This window comes from Ixodes scapularis, unplaced genomic scaffold (genome assembly GCF_016920785.2).
Source record: "Ixodes scapularis isolate PalLabHiFi unplaced genomic scaffold, ASM1692078v2 PGA_scaffold3__209_contigs__length_174095766, whole genome shotgun sequence".
Lineage (NCBI taxonomy): Eukaryota > Metazoa > Arthropoda > Arachnida > Ixodida > Ixodidae > Ixodes > Ixodes scapularis.
The window spans coordinates 42,492,493-42,515,076 of NW_024609868.1; the positions used below are offsets into that span (position 1 = coordinate 42,492,493).

General features: G+C 44.9%; 1 non-coding gene across 2 annotated transcripts in view; it reads left to right on the forward strand.

Moving 5' to 3' along the window:
* The window catches only part of LOC8038755, a 115,491-nt gene extending 101,694 nt beyond the window's left edge, over positions 1 to 13,797 (forward strand). For both annotated transcript variants that reach the window (XR_006078086.1, XR_006078085.1), the window contains exon 3: positions 13,692 to 13,797. This is a non-coding gene — a transcript (uncharacterized LOC8038755). The remainder of the gene's footprint in view (positions 1 to 13,691) is intronic.
* The last annotated feature ends 8,787 nt before the right edge of the window (positions 13,798 to 22,584 follow it).

Genomic DNA, 22,584 nt, shown 5'->3' on the forward strand with positions numbered 1-22,584 from the left:
GCTGCTGACAAGCATAAATAAATGACAAGCTTTGCTTGCTGCCTCGATTACAACTGTGCAGCTTAAGCAGATCCTTGAGAATTTTAAGAGAGCATTCAGTTTGGTAATCAAAATTATTCACTTCTAACTTTATTTCAGTGGATGACTACCTGCCCCTAATATTAGGTATTTTTTTGTACCGTACCTAAAGTTACTATTCGTGCACGATCATGCTCCTTCACTGACATATTACTGCATTTTGAAAACATATGTACTAAAGTAATCAAAGCAGCCTACAGCTAAACAAGTGATACCAACACTGTCAGGATGGCTGAGGCTAGCGTGACGGCACTAAGTAACAGGCTTGGAGAGAGGTGCAGACACTGTGATATTCAACTGAAAAGTTAATAAGCTCAAGTCATTATACACTTTAAGCCCAAAATTCATGATTCACACATGCCTATTATTCTCAGTATGAAGCCAAAGGCGAACCAAGTAGTAGTCCGTTGATTTATTACCGAAATAGAATACAATTTGAATACCAAACTGGATGCTTTGCTTATTTTTGGAAGGTTGCGATAAAAAATGCACTACTTAATTGGGTGAAAAACAAAGCCTTGTAACACAATCATGTGCATGATTACATTCTACAAGTCGTTTTACATGTATACACATCATTCTATATCAAAGCTAACAGAATTTTCAAAAAAGGCCGCGAAAGTTATCAGAATGTCTTCTTCATTGCGCATTCGTAGGACTCTGGACATCAGTAAAGGGGATAACCGTCACAGTATGTTGACTAATTGACGAAAATTTGTTAGCTTTGTAACTAATGGCTTTATCGGCCATGCTGCAACAGCAGTGTTAAAAGCCAGCCAATATTAAAGGCTATCCCGACTTAAACAATTCACGAAATGCCAAGCGGCTTCCACATATTCATTGTCCAACTTTTGTGTTTTAATGTCGGATGCAAAAACCGCGCTCAGGAGCTCAAGAATTTGTGCCGTTAATGGTGGGTGGGAGAGTGACATAGTCGTACTGGGCACATCGTCACTATCTCGACAGTGTGTCCTTGGTAGATGCATCCGCGTCATACTTCCAAGATAAAAAAGGTGCGTCCGAAGTAACCACGTCCGCACAACATCCCGAGATCTTCCCCGAGTACGCAATTTTCGAATCGGGTGACAAAAAAAGCAAATTTTTAGCATTCCATATCTTGAACCTTGTTGCTATACAGAAATTCTGTTAGTCTAATATTTACTGCCTTTGAAACTAGAATTGAAATGTATCCCATAAAACAATTAATTAAAAACATTATTAAAAAAATTTTGTTCATTAGTTTTGATTAACATTCTGCAACGGTTATCCCCTTATCTAATGTCCTCCGAGCCCCATAAACACACAGTGAGGGAATCATTTAAGTAACTCGTGCCATTCTTTTTTTTTTTTTTTAATTTCGTTCGAATCAAAATAGACAGCTTTGTATACATGTATATAAAAATATTGAATGCATGTCCATCCCACTATAGAGGTCCACCTTTTCCTTAGGTAAAACTGGATCAAACTGGAGAAGGCCAGTTTTACATAAACCCCCAGCATGGTATGTACCAAGGGCTGCCAGAAATGATTGCTCACCTCAGAACACTCTGTGCGGCTTGAAGAAAGCGGCTTGCGGTCTTTGACGGTGGGTCTACCCGCTTGGTGCAGCTGGGACCTGCAAGAAAGTTAACGCAGCTTGCCATATACCAGAAACTAACAAAGACAAGGCCAGTATTACATAAACCCCCAGCAGGCATGCACCAAAGACCGCCAGAAATGATTGCTCACCTCACTGAACACTTTGTGCGGCTTGAAGACAGCGGCTTGCGGTCTGACGGTGGGTCAACCCGCTTGGTGTAGATGGGAACTGCGAAAAAGTTAATGCAGCTTGCCATATACCAGAAAATAACAAAGACAAGGTCAGTATTACATAAACCCCCAGCGTGGCATGCACCAAAGACAGCCAGAAATTATTGCTCACCTCATAGAACACTTTGTGCGGCTTGAAGACAGCAGCTTGCGGTCTGAAGGTGGGTCAACCCGTTTGGTGTAGATGGGAACTGCGAGAAAGTTAATGCAGCTTGCCATGTACCAGAAAGTAACAAAGACAAGGCTAGTATTACATAAACCCCCAGCATGGCATGCACCAAAGACAGCCAGAAATGATTGCTCACCTCATAGAACACTTTGTGCGGCTTGAAGACAGCGGCTTGCGGTCTGACGGTGGGTCAACCAGCTTGGTGTAGATGGGAACTGCGAGAAAGTTAATGCAGCTTGCCATGTACCAGAAAGTAACAAAGACAAGGCTAGTATTACATAAACCCCCAGCATGGCATGCACCAAAGACAGCCAGAAATGATTGCTCACCTCATAGAACACTTTGTGCGGCTTGAAGACAGCGGCTTGCGGTCTGACGGTGGGTCAACCAGCTTGGTGTAGATGGGAACTGCGAGAAAGTTCATGCAGCTTGCCATATACCAGAAAATAACAAAGACAAGGTCAGTATTACATAAACCCCCAGAAGGGCATGTACCAAGGACCACCAGAAATCATTGCTCACCTCAGAGAGCACTCCACGCGGCTTGAAGAGAGCGGCTTGCAATTTTTGTTGCTGGGACCTGCAATATATTTAATACAGCCTGGCGTATACCACAACGACAAAGCCAGTAATACATAAGCCTACAGCACATGTCCCAAGGACCACTACAAATGCACGCTCACCTCATGGAACATTCCATGTGGCTTAAAGAGAACGGCTTGCAATCTGTAATGGTGCATGCACCTGTTTGGTGCAGCTGGGACCTGCAATAAATTTAGTACAGCTTGCCATATACCATAATGTAACAAAGACAAGGCCAGTAATACATAGGCCTAAAGCACGACATGTCCCAAGGATTGCTAGAAATGCTTGCTCACCTCATAAAGCACCCCCCAGGTAGCACCAAACATTATAGTAACGTTATTTTATTGTTGCGTATGTTTAAATAACGTTATGTGTTATACCTGAACATTAATGTAACGTTCAAGTTTAACATATTATGTTTTAGTTGTATTCGAAACATTAGTATAACGTTCCAGTAAAACATATAATGTTATATGTTGTGTTATTAACGTTAATATAACATCACATATGTAACTGCGAAATAACGTTAAAAATAGAACGTTCAAATAATGATTTTGGAACATTTATTACTAACGTTATTTCTGTGTTAATATTGAAACGTTAATGTAACATCACATATGTAACTGTGAAATAACATTAAAAATAGAACGTTAAAATAATGATTTTGGAACATCTATTGCTAACGTTATTTCTGTGTTAATATTGAAACGTTAATGTAACATCACATATGTAACTGTGAAATAACGTTAAAAATAGAACGTTCAAATAATGATTTTGGAACATTTATTACTAACGTTATTTGTGTGTTAATATTGAAACGTTAATGTAACATCACATATGTAACTGTGAAATAACGTTAAAAATAGAACGTTCAAATAATGATTTTGGAATATTTATTACTAACGTTATTTCTGTGTTAATATTGAAACATTATTGTAACATCACATATGTAATTGTCAAATAATGTTAAAAATAGAACTTTAAAATAATGATTTTGGAAGATTCATTACTAACATTATTTCAGTGTTAATAATAAAACGCTAATGTCACTTTATTTGTAGAACAATAAAATAATGTTGAAAATAAAACATTCAAATAACTTTATTTGTAAAACAATAAAAGAATGTAAAAACTACATGTTCGCCGGTTCCTTTTTTTTTTTTTTGCCCGATTTTTTGAAGGTCTTTTTGAAAAGTACTTTACCTGCCCTGTGATAGTTGCAAGGAGGTGAAGGAAGAGGATTAAGTACGGGAGAAAACGGAAAGAAGAAAAAAGGAAATTTTTCTCAATTAATTAATTCGAAGCTAGGTGGCGCAAGCTACCGCCCGTTATAAAGGGACCAGCCGGAACAGCCAATATTCATCCATCCGCGTTCCCGCCACTGCAACTGTGGCCCCTGCCACCGCTGGTTTCGCCGGTTCGATTTCTTCGAGCGAACTTCTGGGACAGTTTGAATAGCTTGAACTAGTTTGAACTTTGAGCTACTTTGATTTCCAATTAAGCTACGTCCAGCCGCGTCCACAACGGTGACTGCTGACTGATAAAGCGGACAACCGAACAGCTTTTGGACGGCGGGACTCGAGAACCGTAAGTAACCACCTTTTTGATAACCACTGTGCACGTGCTTCTTTTCTTGAAAACAATCTGACGTAAACTGGTATCCTGTCGTTCTCTTTGTTTCAAAAGTAACAAGAGGGGGGAAAATGGAATGACATAGAAAACCGTTACATCGTCTGTGCAACCGGCAAAAAAGAATTATTGCCGAGAGCGTCCGCGACCATCTTGCAGACATTTTTCCGAACTCAGTTTTTGTGGCGGCGGATAGGGATTTGATGGTCGACAGAGCAGAGGACAGCGACAACGGAGCGAAAGAGGTTTTAAGCAGTGCTACCGAACGGTTTCAGTGATCTTTGCGTGGACACAGATTCAGAGTCGGGTGGTACTGAAATCCGGTCGTAAGGTCTTTTGAGCTTGGCAAGCGAGCTATAGTAGCGACATGGGCTAGATCATCAGTGCGACTGTGTGCCCAGCAGTTTCTTTGCGATTTTGGAAATTCTTCGTGAAATTTGAGCAAATGCTAGTGAGAGGTCTGGTCCCACATGCAACAGGCAAACAAACACGACTGTTTGTTTTGCCTGTTCCAAAAGCTGAAAATGTCAGTCCCCACAGGTATGCACAATGGCAAGGAGGACAGGAGAACTTTTCGAGAAGCTTGTTTGAAAACAGGTGCAACTCGCACTACTTTTTCAACAAAAATGTTTGCTATTAGTCGACAACTGCCCACATTATCTCTCCGTCATCCCTGCAAATCTTTGACAAAGGGCTGAATATTGAACTAAGCGAAGTAAGTTTAGGAAAGCATGCTATGCTTCCTTTATAGCACCTTATTAACAAGTTTACGTGTTTTGCATTTAGTATTGTGTTTTGTTTGCAGGCAAAGAAGTCCTAAGCATCGTGTCCAAAGCAGGAAGTGCTGGTGCGAATCTCAGCTCTAGAAAGACGACATTCTGTGTTTACTTTTATTTTATCATTTAAAAACAATTTATTCATGAGTATTTGCCACCTGCTCAGTATGGCAATAATTTTTTTTTTTTTTTGTCTTGCTTTCATCTAGTCATCAGTTGTGCACATTTCTTTTAAAACCTTTTCCTAATCATGTGTTCCAGACAGGTTTTTAAGCTTTTTATAGCTCTATTTTTACTTTTGCAACTTGAACATTTATAGCTGCTCGGTATGAGAATGCGGAGAGCTCAAACTCCTCTGAAACGCCCTCGCGGTTGGAGTAGGATGTGAACGTTTGAGAACATTTATTAAATTATAATAAACAGAAACACTTTTGGTATGAAGCGAGTCCACTGTAAAACCGTAAGATGACATTTTAGTTCTTGTAGCATTCATTTTAATGAGAAAGCTTGTGAGCAGGAAAGATAATTATGCTTTCTTTCATGATGGCAAGCTTTTTCCACCAAAATTAGTGCTAGCATTCTCGGTGCTATTTTTTATGTACCGCAAATTGGGCTTAAAATGGACGTCAACTCATAGAGAATTTTTTTTTTATTATCTTTTGATCTATGTAATGTCGTGTTTTCAAACTTTTGCACCCTACTCCAATCGCCAGAGCTACATTCTACCAGAGTTTGAGGTCGTTGTGATGTCTAGTTTATTTTTGCGGTAGAGAAACACTGTTGAGTTTTCTCGCCCCTTTCTTTAATTATGCGAGCTTCATAAACCCAATTTACAGGCCTTCAAGCTTCTTCGAAAGTGTGAATTTTTTTCATAATTGTTCACTTTATTTTTTTTTTTTTTTAGAGGGAAAATAATTTTAACTGCATAGTCTAGCAATATTGTCGCTGCTCATGTACACTTCAATGTTCCAAATTTGGAGAGTCAATAAATGTACTCATAAACATGTACCAAACTGTTTTCTTTCACAGCAGGGGTAGACTGCAATTAATCACCTGGGAATCATGGTGTTCGGCGCAAAAAAAACAACGGACATAAGAGAGAAAACAGACATACAGGTGCCACTCACAACTATATATATTTGAAAAGTTCAGAAAAACAGGAATACATCTATCGTCATCTTCATCACGTCCACGCATGCGCTTAGCCATGTAATATACGCCTCATCTAACACATGGCTAAGCGCATGTGTGGACGTGATGAAGATGACAATGTATGTATTCCTTTCTTTCTGCACTTTTCAAGTACAGTTGTGAGTGGCACCTGTATGTCTGTTTTCTCTCTTGTGTCCATTGCTTTTTTGCGCCTTACACTATGATTTCCAACGTTCACCAACTAGCCCAACTACAAGTTCTTCTATAATTAATCACCTGTATGGTAGCTTGTTTGTGCTGTGCTAAATCTGGTGATGGTTGTATCCCACACTTTCTACCAAGGGAACACTTTTTTCTTCAATTAGTGGTGTGTCGAGTGGCATTATGGCTAGGCTGAATAAATGAATTTCTGATTATTCCTCCCCGGTAAAGTGTGAGGCGCACACAGCTGTTTATGTTCAGAACAAGTGTCTTTCTATATTTATGATTACATCTGTTGTCACAAAGAAGCTTTGTGATAATTTAGTGTTCAATATTGTAAATTATTATGCCTCTCACAAACACACTCTGTTCAATTACTGGGACAACCAGTATATGGCCAAACAGATTTGACAAGTTTGGGAGAATGATAAACATAGATCAACTTTTTTTTGCTTGTTTATCATTCTCTGCTTAGATCTCACTTGAAACTTTGGGTGAAGAGTGCAAAGATATTACAATAATCATAAATTAAAAGGCCATTTGGAGTAGAATCCTTTTCTGACATATATGTACAGACGTGGAAAGATTCAACGAAGCCACAGGAGCGTGCGGCCTCGAGATACTCGCGCACTTCATGACGGCAGCGAAAAGAACTAGTATCGATGGCTGCTGCAGCTAGCTGTGAAATTAGCTGCTGTCAGCATCCGTTGAGATGACCTGCTCTGCCGCCCTGCTACCATACTAAAGACCATACGCCTAGAGTGGCACTCTCTACACTGCATCTCGATAAGGCTGGTTATCTGTATCGAATAAGCTGATCGTGTGTACTTGGCATTGTGGAACGCAACAGAATGTCTTTCCTTTTTGTTTTCGCTACAGTTCCAGTGAAGCACAATAAGCTTTGATTCACATCACGACAACCATATTGAACCAAAAGCATGCATCGTTGCAAATAATGTTCTTGAAAAGCGCATTGTCTGTTCAGCTGACAAAACATTTCAATGTCAGTGTACAGTGCGCCACTTTAGGCAAATGACTGTCAGTACGGCAGCAGTGCAGGTCATATAACTGGGTGTTGATAGTCGCTAATCTCGCAATCTGCCAGTATTAGAGGGGATAGTTCCCCACGCCACCGGCAGGACGCACACACATAGTTCAAGGTTGCACGCTACTGTAACTTTTTTTTTTTTTTTTTACGATTGTATTAGCAAAAAGCGCACCTAGCTTGGTTAGTGTTCACGAAAAAAAAAATGCAATTGCTCTTATGAAAAAATGTTTGGAGGGACTGTTAAGAGTCACGAAGACAAACCATACATGTCTGTTTTATTTAGTTTTTTCACTGGTGTGGAATATTGAAATGTGTTAATCTGCTGTTTTGAAAAGGTCTAATAATGATTGTGCCTCACATTTTTATGCTCATTGCAAAGCCCCCATCTTCTGAGTAAACAATACTCAATAATAGCTAGGGTGTCATTGCTGTGTAGAATTGTTTTGGCCCACCATATATTGTTTCAAGGAGTGTTAAAGCTTGTGAAACAGAAGAGAATGTTACTGCACTGGTGAAATGTCTGCAAAGTTTGGAGGAACACTTCTGAACCATAAAGGCATATATATACTGTGTGTAGGGCACATCTGAACTAAGGCTGCTTCAAACACTAATTTGACTGTGTTGCAGGGCTTGCACCTTGGTAAGACGACTGAGTTACCGTACGTGACAGGTGTTGCCATGGCAATTCACCGTCTCTCGGCAACAGCCCTGGCAATGCAGTCAAACACAACTGTCTCAACCAGACTTTTACAGTATATATTTATCTTCATGGTTCAGAACACTCCTCTGAACATTTTGTATACATTTTGCTGTAGTCGGTGACAGGTCAAGAACCAAGTGGAAGCTCCTTCCACCTCTTTCCTCTTTAGTAGGGCGAACGCTGGAGAGGAGGCGACCTCCTCTCCAGCGTTTGCTCTGCTCAAGTGGAAGGAGGTGGGAGGAGCTTCTACTTGGTTCTTGACCTGTCACCGACTATACTGTGGTAATAACATGTTTTTCGAATGTTACTATAACGTTTACCAGAACATTATTTTAATGTTTTGTAAACATTATATTTCTGTTGTAATAACGCTGCGTAAAAAAATTATTTATGTTGTACAAATGTTACTACAATGTTTACAGTAATGTTATGCTAATGTTTTCCGGACATTGTATTTACGTTGCAAAAATGTTTTCCAAGTGTTCAACTAACGTTTATCAAAACGTTATAAGAATGTTCTGCCAAACGTTAAAATAGCTTTATACAGGCGGACATTAAGAACATTCCTCGAACGTTTGGGACGAACATAAAAATAACATTATTCTAATGTTTTCGTGTTACCTGGGCCCATGCGACTTGAAGAGAGCGGCTTGCAACCTGAGGGTGAGTGCACCTGCTTGGTGCAACTGGAACCTGCAATAAATTTAATACAGCTTGCCTTATACCCACAAAGTTACAAAGACAAGACCAATACTACATAAGCCTCCAGCATGAAATATCCCAAGGACCACTAGGAACACTTGCTGAACTCATAGAGCTCTCCATGCGGCTTGAAGAGAGCGGCTGGCAATCTTTGGATAGTACCTACGGGTTCATTTCCCTTCTTTGATGAGCCTGAGCACTTTCGGATAAATGCCGCTCTTTGCGGTATGGCATGGTGCACACCTGGTACCTCTTTTGAGGTTTATCTGGCCAAAGTACCTATAACAAACATATAACAATTGGGTCACACACTGCAGTAGCCAGCAATACCACAGCAATGACAAATGTTAGAGAAGAGAATAAACATAAAATTATGTTTACTAACCAAAATATGTTAATTACCTTCTTAAGTATTGGTATAATGGGCTATGCTGCGATTGCAATTTTAAACGGAGACATTATTAAAGCCCAACCTAAATGAAACAATTTTGTGAAAAAGCAGCAAGTTTTGGGTAATCCATGTTTTTCGGAAATCGCCGGTTAGAGTTTTGGGGTTACATTACTCTCTTTAAAATTGCAATTGCGGAGAGGCCCATTAAACCGCTAAATAATAATAATAATAATATAATACATTTATTGTATCTAGCGCACATCAGTTAGCATGACGGGCACATCACAGCCAACATGAGGCTTGTGGGATATGCCACCCTGAAATTAACAGTCCAACATAGCTATACTTTGAGCCCGAGTGCAAAGTGAAACAACTACAGTAAAGCCTCGTTATAACAAAGTTCAAGGAGCGGTCGTAATTATTTCGTTATAACCATTAGTTTGTTATTGCCAATGTCCATTTCCCACTATTAGCAAGCAAGGGGAATTATGATTGTTTTGTTATATCCATTAGTTTGTTATATCCCATTTTGTTATAACGAGGTTTAGCTGTATATGCAGACGTCATTAGGATGTCACAGGTGCCATGTGACACAGTTAGATGCAGACACACACCATGCACATGCACACCAACATATGCAAATGCAACATTAGGTTTGAAAATAGCCACTGTAAAAAAGAGGAAGCAATTATAACTTCGTTAAAAAAAATCATGCACTAATGATAATAAACGTAACTATACTAAACAAATAACGCAACTATACTAAACACAAATTCATTAAACCAAGTCCAAAGGGGAAGTGTCACGGCCGGGGTGTCTGAAGCTGCACAAGTATAATCTACAGTGAAATAAGAAAAGTAAAAAGCTATGTAATTAAACAGTGACTTTACAATTTTCGGTTAATTAGTAAACATATTTTGACGTTTATCCGCCTGTTTAATGTCCGCCGAGCCCTACTATTATACAGTGAGGATGGCATCCACATATATATCACCTTCATTTTCCTTTACAGTCCGTTAAAGATTACAAAAAAAAAAAGATATATCACAAGAATCTTTCGACGTCATTTCAGCTGTCTAATGACTCAGGTGTGCAAATGAATGAACAGTACTCATCAATGAGAAATAAAACAAGAAAGCGCAGAAAAATAAATAAAATATAAACTTCTGCGAAGCCGATCAGCCGTTGGGTATGCTGAGCCAATTATCACGATTTTGCGAAATGTTCACCCCTAAACAGACAGTGCGGTGGAAGCTGCATGTTCGTTTGACCAGTCAACTGTCGATTCTGCACAACGGGGTCACCGCCTCTCGCATACTCACGCGGGGAGAGCGAGGTCAAGCGATAAGAGGCTTTAATTATAGTTGGCGAACAAGTAGCTTGCACCGCACTGTCAGCGTAGGCGTGAACGGAATATAGGACATGCAAAAGCCTAAAATATATGTACCGTATTTTCCGGGCTATAGTCCGTACCCGGTCCATAGTCCGCAGGGGCAAATTGGGGGTCTAAAGTAAAAGTTCTTGCTTAGATACTTAGATAGTCCGCGTGCCGTGCATAGTCGGCACCTGGTGCTTAGTCGACACGAAAATCTTCCTATAGACGGCACACCTTGACACATGTCTGCTTTCTTAGCACACAAAGAAGCCTACAATCAGGCACGTAGCCAAAATTTTGTTTCGGGGGGGGCCTCCCCCTGGCTACGTGCCTGCCTATAATATACATAAATCATCATTAACATACTCTTTCACTCACAAAATCCGTCACATCTCCTCATAATGAACGATCTTGAAAAACAAAATTCGTGTATAGTCCGCACGCGTAGAGAGTCCGCACAGCCTAAAATTTCAGCTTTTAAAGATGTATAGACCTTGGACTATAGCCCGGAAAATACGATATAAAAAATAAGCACACTGTTAAATATAAAGTCAGAGCCAGCAGCGAGCTGCAGAGTGGATGTTTACAACAATTAACCCTCCAAACTGCTTGAGAAATTTCCCGTCAAATTACGAGGGCGGTCAATAATTTTGTGCACGTCTTAGAGGCTCGTGAATCGAGTGCACTGGAAACTTCCGTTTTCGAAGCCGCTAAAACGTCGTTCAATGACATTGCATCGTTACAAAGACGTTAGCCGCTCGCTTATGTTTTCTGGCTGCATGAATGTTGTTGCAAAAACAAACACAGAAACTAAGCTTCCATAAAAGCTCGTACTCGCGAGTTCTCCTAAGAGGTAAGGCGCAGGGCTCTGAGTAAAGGCGCCGCCGCTGCAGCACGGATAAATAAACACGTGCATATTATAACGGAAACATAACGTGCTGAAAAAGAAACACCAAAAGCACGATGTGTCGCTGGACGCCCGTGTACTCAGACCGCAGATTTCGAACACGCTCGAGCACTTTCCGTCTTCAACCGAAAGCACTCGAACCGCGAACATGGAGAAATATTCGATTACAATACGCAAGCAAGACATTGCAAGGATAAAGTCACATTGCATACCTTGAAGTGGGCGATTTAGTCGTCGATGAGCTGATGATGCCCTGATGCATCACAGAACACTACACAGACCACGATGTCAACAGCCACCGAGGCGAGTTCGACGAACACCCGAAGAGCGATAGCAGCGATAGCATGGCGATAGCTGCTGCAACCTCTGTTTGCGCCTGCGCGGCACGGGCGCACGACTCGGAGCAAAACCGCAAAACAACAGAGATGGGTGTTGCAACAACCGCAACAACGCACCAACACCGCCATTCTGCGAGAGAGGAGGGCCGCGAAAGAGCTGCGGGGCTGCGCGCTGCGCGGCGGGGCATTCAACTCCTCGCCATCTGCGCATGCTTGCACTCCTGGGATTTCGGCTTTTCTGGAAGGCTCGGCTCTCGCGCCAAATAAATAATGAGGGCATCCTCGTATTTTGAAATGGTGAGCGTGCCCGTCTTTTTTGACGAGGGAAAGACACGTCAAATTGACGTAAATTTTTTACAGTGTATTTGCGCGTACCGTGCTGGTGTTTATCTGCTAAATGGGCTTGCTTTTTGCTGCATGTCTGGACATGATGGTACCCGCTTACCTTGACAACGCGTGTACTCCCCCCGTACGTCCCTGATTTTTCCCGGTAATTTACAAATTCCTTCTAAGCGTGTTTTTTTCCTTTTTTTTTTTTTTTGGAGCATTTATATTTCTGCGAGCAAGACACGGTTAGGTATACTCGCACAGCATATACTGCTACGGGTTGCAATGAAAAAGAAATGTTCTTGCTAAAATTTCGTGAATTTTTTAGGGGAGCAAAACGGGCTAAGACTGGTACTTGAAGTTGCTACACTCCGTTTCACGACAACTTGGCGAACTGTGGAGGCTACGGCCCCCTCGAGCCAATAAGAGCGTCGGAGCAAGGCACGTGATATCACGTCACGGGAGCGTGTGTGTCGCTGTGCAAGATGCGAGGCCCGAGGGAACCGGCTGTCGTCTGCTGACCAAGAGTCGTCCGCTGCGAAACCAGTAAACTTCGGATGAACGTCCACCGCCACAACATTGCCGTCCGCTAGCAAGCTGTTCGGGAACAGTCCATGAGACAATGCATAAGCTCAATTTACTCGCCAATCTGTGGCGGGTGCTAATGTATAGAGCGACGCTATGAGCGGAAGCCGGCGATTACAGTGCTGAGATCGTCCAAACACCGTTTAAAAGGGTTGATCCGAGTTAAGTATCATTGAAAAGTAGCATATGTCTTCGTCTTTCTTTAGTCTCGTGTAACGTATACTCTCGGAGACGCAATCGAGCGAGTTCAATCGCCGTTAAAAGAACACGCCTAGAACTACTTTTTTTGTCGCGGACAGCGCTGTTTTTGTGGCAGTAAAACGGTTTCCGTGGCCTCGATAAGGAAGTGTTGTCACGTTCCTTTTTCCGATGCTCTTATTGGGTCGCGGGGGCTGCAGCCTTCACAGTTAGCCAAGTTGTTGTAAAACGGGCTATATAGACAATACTTATTTTTTTTGACCCGGGTTATCGCTTTCGATGAGACTTCAAAAGCATGACGCCCACTGCATAACTACACAAAAAGAAGTGTTTTACGTATAGTTAAGAAATTAAACGTCTTTGACACTGAGCTGGAATAAATCTTGCTTCTGAAGTACGAAAGCGTTGGCCAACCCCTAACCACGCAAGCCAACGCTGACTTCCAGGATTTGGGGCAACCAGAACGAAAAGGATAACCAACAAAACCTGTAGCTCTCTTCGCTTTTTCTACAACGTTCTGTGTAACCATGCTGGGATCTTCCTGCTCTTCCTGCTTCCCGTAACCAAACAAAACCACTGGCCGCGTGTTCTCTGAGCCGTGCACGTGCTTTTCCTGTCTGCCCCGCGCCGCCGTCAAAGAAACCCAGATGACGCGTGACGGGCCCGCAAAGCCCGGCCGAACCCCTCGAGCCCGAATGCAAAACCGACCGCTCCATTGCAGACGCTGGAACTGGACACTTCGCTGGCCTACATGTACTTCCTCAAGTTCCGGATCGGCATGTGCGTTCCCTCCACCTGCAGCCTCCAAGACATGCGCAGTCTGGCCGGATACTGTACGTCCCGCCTTGTCTCCAAAACGTTTCTTTTAAGAGACGGACATTCGTCATTTTAAAGCATGAAATGCTCTTTAACGTTAGCCCCCCCCCCCCCCCCCCGAGACCAAATCCGAAAACGTTTTCCGTCCATCCTTGCATTCTCCGCTAAATTTAGCGGAAAAATTTATCTCACGTGACCTATACTACACGAATTCAGTTTCCCCGCTAAATTAAGTGGGTAAGTAGATGTCACGTGACTTGACGTCACGGAACCTACAGGCAAATTCAAGTTCCCCGCTAAATTTAGCGGAAAATTGACGTCGCATGACCTATGGACCCATTCAATTTTCGCGCTAAATTTAGATGAAAAATTTATGTCATGGGACCTTACGTCGTGTAACCTATACACGCTTAAAATAAATAAAATGTATAAAATCGATCCTTTTGAAATACTGCATTTAACGCATTATACGATTTCAAATGTAAAGGTCTCTGGCAATTTTTTTTCCCTTATTTCTACACAGTGAGTTGAGACCTCCAGTTAAACGAAGATTGCTCCACTTAAACATTTTCGTCAAACTAAAATTTGCACGGTATCGGTGAACCTGGAGGGCTAGGTTGGACATTTAAATGAAAAATTTAAAAGATCACGGAAGTGACGTATCGACGTCTGATTGGGGGAGGCCATTGCCTCCACCAATCAGACGCCAGTACGCCACTTCCGTGACCTTTTGATACGTACATGTAATTGACCAGCCTATGGTACCCTGAGCTCTACACTCTGTTTCACTTCAAGCCCGATCGCAGCCGACGGCTACAGGATCCGTCGGATCCAATCAACCAGCGCCAAGGGTGCAACGTGACGGCGCTCGTTCTTTTGTCTGCTTCTTTTGCACGGGTTGTGGTGACGTCAGAACGCCGTGCCCTTAAAACTGACTCCGATTGAGTGATAAGGGGTAGACCTCGAAGCAACTTGCCTTAAGGTCTACCCACTATCCTTCCAATTGGAGCCAAACAGAGCTCGACGTCTTTTCAACTTTACCACAACCCCCCGCAACAGGAGCGGACGAACACTTGCGGTCCGCATAGGATTGCGGCGCATCCGCCCTGCGTAATTGGTTTAGTCGACGATAGCAAACGCACAAAAAGCGGCGGGTGCCGTGACGATGCAAGTTTGGCGCTGCTCGATGGGCTCTGTAGGATCGTAGCGTTGACTGCGGACCGACTTCGAGTTAAACGGAGTTAGGCACCGACAACGTAAGAAACGGAGGGCGTGGCCTATTCTGTTCACGCTTCCCGATTGGTTCTTCGGCGTTCTCATCGGTGAGTGCCGCAGTCTGATTGGCTGCTGAGCGATAATGATATGCTCGGGAATCGCCGCGCTTCTTAAGGAATGCGAGCCTCAAAAGACGTGCGGCTCCAGCAACGTGCCAGGTTCGTCCTGGCTTAAGAATTCGGCGACCATATACACGGAAGCGCCCGGTATACGTCATTTTGTTCCAAGCACACGCGCCTTATCGGGATTTTCGCTCGTTAGATGTTAAACACTAGTAATATCTATAATACACTTGGACGGTGAGTGCAAGGGGGTACACAACTGACCCGAGTTACAATTTGCCGCGGCGATTTATTAAAACGAGGCGCGCTTTCGGTGTTAATAAAATGCTCAGGTTCCCCGCTAAATTTAGCGGGGAACCCGAGCGAGCAACCTTATACCCAATTTAGGTCATCCAGCAGCGTCGAGGTAGAATTAGCGCAGAAGAGCGGTCAACATACGTGATCATCTTGTAGAAAATGTATTCTGCACGTGCGCACAAGTGTGCAAACCGTGTGACATATCTAACGCCGGAAAGCGAGCGTCATTCGTGCTCGTCTAACAAAAATTAGACACGCAGGTTATTCGAAAGCATCGAAACAATATTTTTGGGTAGCCGAATATAGTCTTCAACTTTACGGGTTAAAAACGAACATTTGAAGGCGTCTGTCTGTCTTATACGGTTTAATGCTCTCGTTTTGCACGCATCGGTTCTCGTGGCCATGCCGCATAAAGTCTCACCCACGACCCTTTTACGTGCACGGACAAGTTTTTTTACCTCAGTAGTAAGAGCTACTGTTATGAAACGAACAAAAAGAAACTAAAGCGTGCGTTCTATAAAGGAAGACTATGGACTCGAGGTTGTGTCTCCATTTTTTTCAGTTGGGAAGCAGATGAAATCCAACGTCACGGTCCCGTGGTGCGAAATCAAAGAGAAGCCCTTCCTGCCTGGTTACTACGTGGCAGTCTTGTGAGTGTGCTAGCATCTCCATTCGAACACCTGCGGCTTAAATGTTCTAATGTGAGCTGTTCGTACTTTACGACACAGTCACAGTGGCCAATGTGACAGGAGTGCGCCCCAGAAATATTCGATTAACTTGTTGATGTGGCGAATATAATATTATTATTATTAATTTTTATTAATCAATTAACAGCTTCAATATATTCGACAAGCTAACCTTTCATACAGTGCGATGTAATTGTTGCTAATCATGGCGAAAGATCAGACTTTAAGCAAATGTAAACCCGTTTGTAGTCCCGATATATATATATATATATATATATATATATATATATATATATATATACAACAGGCATATACGGCGGGAGGCCGAAGGCGTGGCCTTCGGCCTCCCGCCACTATGCCCGTTGTATTTATATATATATCGAGACTACAAACGGTGAAAATAATCCCTGGAGAAGGGGAACAAGAGGGACGAGGGACAAACATAAATCTCCAAACACAGCTAGGTGACTGGTGAGCGACCGAATAAATCCGCCTGGTCCGGGTATCGAACCCGGGACCTCTCCATTACAAGTGGAGCGCTCTACCAACTGAGCTAACCAGGGGTTAGACGTCAGTAGAGCAAACGGGTTTTATCAGCCACCACCAGTCTAACACCAACAAGGGTGAAGCTTGCAATTTAATGTTATAATTATAATGCAATTAATTGCAAAGGGGCAAGCGAGCTGGACAATAACGATGAAAATAATCCCTGGAGAAGGGGAACAAGAGGGACGGTTGCAAGCTTGCAAGCTTCACCCTTGTTGGTGTTAGACTGGTGGTGGCTGATAAAACCCGTTTGCTCTACTGACGTCTAACCCCTGGTTATATATATATATATATATAGTGTGAGATCCGTACTTTCGGAGTTGCTATGCTAGGGGTTTATTGCATTTATTACGACAGTTTCGCCGAGAGGCTTGGCTTCGTCAGGAAATGGCATAGGAAGCAGGAACGCTGGAAAGAGGAGGAGGCTTCCCTCTCTCTTCTCCAGCGTTCCGTCTGCTTCCTCCTCCCCAGCCTTACTTCCCTCGCCCTATACCTTCTTGAGTTGCAACGGAATATAGCCCATTCGGTCACCGATCCCCAATAGACCGATCTCACCAGCCAGTTTGACTACGCCACCGCTGCCGCAATGCATCGAGAAGTCTTTCTTTACGTTCGAGAACGCCGCTGGGAGCTCTGGGCGTGTAAAGCACGAGACGGCACGAACCCTCGTATGCACAGCCGTCTGCCTCCTGTGAACTAAAGTTATGGAGGCGTTACGCATGCGCCGAACGCTTGGTGAGATCAGAGTATTTGGAGCCACACACTAGAATAGGCGCGTCTTTCGTGGTCTTTCTTCCAATAAAACTTTGGTTGGGACTAGTTGGTACATATCGATTAAATTTCCGGCGCCTGTCCGTGTCGTACGTGTGTCGTTTTTCGTCCTGTTTTGTTCGCGCCTTTTAGCCTTTTAAGTCTTTCTTCCTTCTGATTGGCACAGGTCGATCTTCGGCGTCGGAATTCTGATTAACATCCTGGGCACACTGCTTCAGGTTGGACCGAAAATCCTGCGCTTGATTCGACGGGCGCCGGAGCCCATCAAAGAACCGCAGAAAAGTAAGTGCCATGAACTACAAAGCCTTGTGGGCATGGCCTCTTTCCCCATCTCAACAGTACAACCACAAAACAACAACAACATGATGCTGGTTTTATATTTTTGACGACGGGAGGCAGAGGAAGCGAATAATGTGAAAGCGGTATGTCACAGTGGCACGCGAAAACAGTAGGGAATTGTAGTAGACCGTTTTTCTCCTTCGCTACGGTATCCCCGAAGAAAACGCCGCAGCTGCGCATGCGCGCCGCCATTCTTCTCTGCATAGTTCCAGGTCTTGTGGCGGATTACGGAGCGCAATCCGGGGGCTTAGCGCGCTGCGGGAACGGTCTACTACAATTCCCCATTAACCTTGGTAAATTTAGCGGGGAAACGCTTCACGCGACGTGACGTCACGTCTTATAAAAAGGAATTTTCGTAGACCGCGATTCCCCCTGCGCTATACCCTCCGCAACGAAGCCGCTGCTGCGCCTGCGCGCCGATAGCCTTGACTGTAGAGTTCCGTGTATCGTAGCGGGTTGCGGAGGGCGTTGCGGGACGGCGAAAACCCTCTACGAAAACTCTCTAATAGGGAGTTTTCGTAGATCGTTTTCGCCGTCCCGCAACGCCCTCCGCAACCCGCTACGATAGTGGGAACTCCACAGTCAAGGCTATCGGCGCGCAGGCGCAGTAGCAACTTCTTCGTTGCGGAACGCTTAGCGGAGGGGGCAGCGCGGTCTACGAAAACTCCCTAATGTCACAAGTTTCCCGCGGCGTTTAGTAGGGGAAACGCTTGACGTGACCTCGCTGTGTCGGGTTACGTCCCAATTTCTGAAGGAAATTTAGCAGAAAAACGCTTTCACATGGCGTCGCACGACGTGACGTCATATGACGTTAATTTCCTGTGAAATTTACTAGAACATATTTTTCGCTATGATTAGCGTGAAAACACTTCGCTTGATGTCACAGTGTCATGTGACGCTCTTATTCTTCTCTAAATTTAACATGAAATGTTTCCCGCACGCCGCGCACAAATCGGGATCCGCTGCGAATCCTCGCCGAGAACGACTGTCGCGGTATATAAAAAAAGAAGGTGTAACATCAGGAGATGGAAAACTGGATTAAAGTAATTTTTAACTGACTGCGATGACAGGCCGACAGGCGCACGTTTTGCACGTTTTTCAAGCTTATTCCAACGTTGAATACAACCATTTCGTTGTTTACCCTGAGACTGGTTTTTTTTTGAAGAGCAGAATTAACAGAAAAAACAGACAGGTCTCAAAACCTGTCTGTTTTTTTTTTGTTACTTCTGCTCTTCAAAAAAAAAAAAAAAAAAAAAAAACAATTTCAGGGTAAACGACGAAATGGTTGACTTCCACCAGCTAGCCTGTACTTTGACTCTTTTCTCGTTACACTTTGAATACGCTGGTAACCGGAACATTATGTGCGCAGGCTTTTCAGCGTTAACTCCATCGTCGTTAAAACGTAGTAACCAATTTAGGTTTACATTAGTTGACTAATTATTTCCGATATGAAGCCCGAAAACACAAAAAAGGAAAACCGTGCAACAACTCATTCATGAGTGCTCATTTGTCATTTGTACGTGTGCGTGCGTGCATCTATGTATGCGTGTAAGCATGTGCGCGTGCGTAGAAAGTGCCCTACTCAGATTAAATTACATTTGTAAATAAATTCAGGCAAGATGGGAGTCATGGCAGAGCTCCATACAAAGTTGCGCACGGGAAGCTGCTAAGCTCTGAAACCCAGGAGATTGACAGCACCCCTGACATCAAAACACCGAACAAAACGCAAATGACGGATGAAGCTGCAAACTATAAAGAGAACTGAAAATGCCAAAGGGACACCTTCGGCAACACTCAACCTTTATCAACATTTCTTTTAATGTTTTAGCATTAGAACGCTCGCTTTGACGAAAACCCGGCGGTGTCTTTCCTTTGTCAGCTACAGGGAGAGAGAGAGGAGGAGGGGGAGAGGGTGGCGCATACGACGCTCCTATTGGTCCGAAGCGTTGACGTAGGCAGGCGTCAACCTCTCCCCCTCATACTTCCTCTCTCCTCGTAGCTGACAAACTGAAAGACACCGCCGAGTTTTCGTCAAAACGAGCCCTTTGGTTTTCGTCAGTCACGCGCACGGCTGGCGCGGAGCCGGAGAGGAGGAGGTGCCGCGCAATACCCCCTAGATAAAAAAATGAAAGCCGTTTACAACTCCCTGTAACGCCGAATTAGAGCGCAGCTCTTGAGGAGGAGGAGGGAAGGGTACTGGGGGGGTGGGTCAAGTGACCTCGGGGGGCGGGGGGGTCACGTGACCTTGTGGGAGTCACGTGACCTTGGGGCGTCACGTGACGTCGGGGGGGGTCACGTGACCTGGGGCCACGTGACGATGCCGATGACGTCATCAGTGATGATGACGATGACAATGCGGACGCCGGTGACGTCATCACTGACGTCACTGATGACGTCATCAGTGGCTATGACGTCAGCGGGGGGTCACGTGACCTCGGGGGGTATCCCCAGGTCACGTGACCCCGGGGGGGGGGGGGTCACGTGACCTGGGTAACCACCGTGACCCTCGTGAGGGTAACTCTCGTGACCCTCGTGAGGGTAACTCTCATAACCCTCGTGACCCTCGTAACCCTTTTGACGGTTACGAGGCTAAGTAACCCTCGTGAGGGTAACCCTCGTGAAGGTAACCCTTTTGAGGGTTACTTACCTTCGTAACCCTCACGAGGGTTACGAGCGTTAGTTACCCTCAAAAGGGTTACCCTCACGAGGGTTACTTACCCACGTAACCCTCACGAGGGTTACTTACCCTCGTAACCCTCACGAGGGTTAGTAACCCTCGTGAGGGTAACCCTCGTGAAGGTAACCCTCGTGAGGGTTACGAGGGTAAGTAACCCTCGTGGCCCTCGTGATCCTCGTGAGGGTAACCCTCATGAGATTAACCCTCGTAACCCTCACGAGGGTTACGAGGGTTGCGGTTACGCCGACGGCGACGCCGACGCCGACGCCGACGCCGACGCCGCTCAAGCCGGGAACGGGCCCCCTAAGAGCTGCGCTCTAAAAAGCCTTAGAGCTGAAGGAGAACGCGTTGGCCTCCGAGAAGGCCAAAGCTGGACACAGATTGGAAACGAGTGCTGCATCAGCACTCGGCTTCGAGTCAAGTTTGAGTCGAACGTTGACGTAATCGTTGTGTCCAATCTCGGGCCAGCGTTGGCCTTCTCTGATGACGCCACCTCATTCAGCACTACGGCCATGTTGTCCAGGAGGTAATGCGCCGCGGCGCGGTGGAATGCGGGCGCATTAGCGTCACTAGAGTTAGCCCGGCATCCGGGGTGGTAACCCGCCGCGACTCCCCCCCCTCCCCCCCCCCCCCCCCCCTTTTCACAGCCCAGCTACACCCCCCTGATCGCTGCACCCAGGGCGGTCGGCTCCCCCGCCCCGCCCTTGTGACGCCACGGTGCGCGCGTGCGCGGTTGCGGCTCTGCCGTCGTGGGTTGTTCTTCGCTCTGGGTTTCCGTAGTAGCGGTGCGTGGGCTGTGATGTGTGTGTGTAGTTAAAACGTTGGCTGCGGTTCCCTCCACGAATGAAATGGTTGCGGTTCCTTCAACGAGTGGTATGGATGTGATTCTTTTTACGACTGATATGGATGACCGTATTGAAGGGCGTCGACGTAGTCTGACAAGCAGAGAGCACAGAAAAAGGGTGAAAAATTACAGTCTGGTGGATTCTTAGGGAATCCGTTAGCATAACCCTTGAGAAACCACATAAACATCCCCCTTTCAAGAAAAGCTAACACAGACCCCATAACGAGGCCAAAAAATGACAGCAAAAAAAAATAATAATAATAAGGAAGAAAAGGAAAAAGTACAAAAAAGTGCAGGGGTCAGCGTTAGCGTTTCTTAGAGGGGTACGTGTGTGGCGTTTCCAATGGTCATGCTAATGCATTCACGCATTCCTTGTGAATCCATCAATGGATCTTCCTGTTATTTTTTAAGTGTCGAGTAAATAAAGATGGCAGGCAATATTTCAGACTTTCAACTGTGCTCTTAAGATCTCTGAAGCTGTCTCGTCAATTACTACGCGACGAGAAATTGAGGTAAAGGAAGAGACGAGAGGGCGCTGGGTCGTAAGAACGCGGCGTTCCGACTAAAATGATTAATGGCCGGGTAGACGCAAAGCTAGCTGCCCTTATCTCTCCTCACTCTTCGAACGCGTTCGATTGCCAAACTCTGGCGCTCGGCGTTCGGCGTTCGGCGTTCGCGTTCTAGCGCAGTCGAAGTGTGAGTACAGGGACAAAAGCAGCTTGCTTTGAGTCTTTTCCCTAATCAATCCAACCAGAGATGGGCGTTCTGGCGTCCCCGCGGGCTCTCGTCTCCTCCTCTCCCTCAGTTTCTATCCGTATAGCCACTGACAGAATAAGAATGGCAGAACGTCTCTCTCTTATGCCCGGCGTCCAGCATGCGCTCTTTACCTTCCGCTGCGCCATAGCCTCCTCTATACTCACAAAGCCTGGCAGTTCGACGACGGAGCCATAGAGTGCACGGTCGCAGATTTGGAGCGCGAGGGTCTGGTAGCACAGAGCATCGAAGAGCCATTTATCGGGGAACCTGGACGTCGGCGCACAGCTTTTGCAGCGGCGAGGACCCGAAACACACCTGTTTGCTCGGGGAAAAGTGTGATTCGGCGTCTCGCCGCAGCTTGGCGCCAGTCACGTGGCTCTCCTCTCATACGTTGTCTGCCACTCCACCTTTTGCATTTCGGCGGCCGCTTCTCGTGGCGATCTGCCAGGCTGCGTGTGCACATTCTGCGTGTGCACGCTCGAAGCTGTCGAGACGCCGAAGTGTTATCGATGACGAAGCTTGCTCTGGAAGCGGGGGGGGGGGGG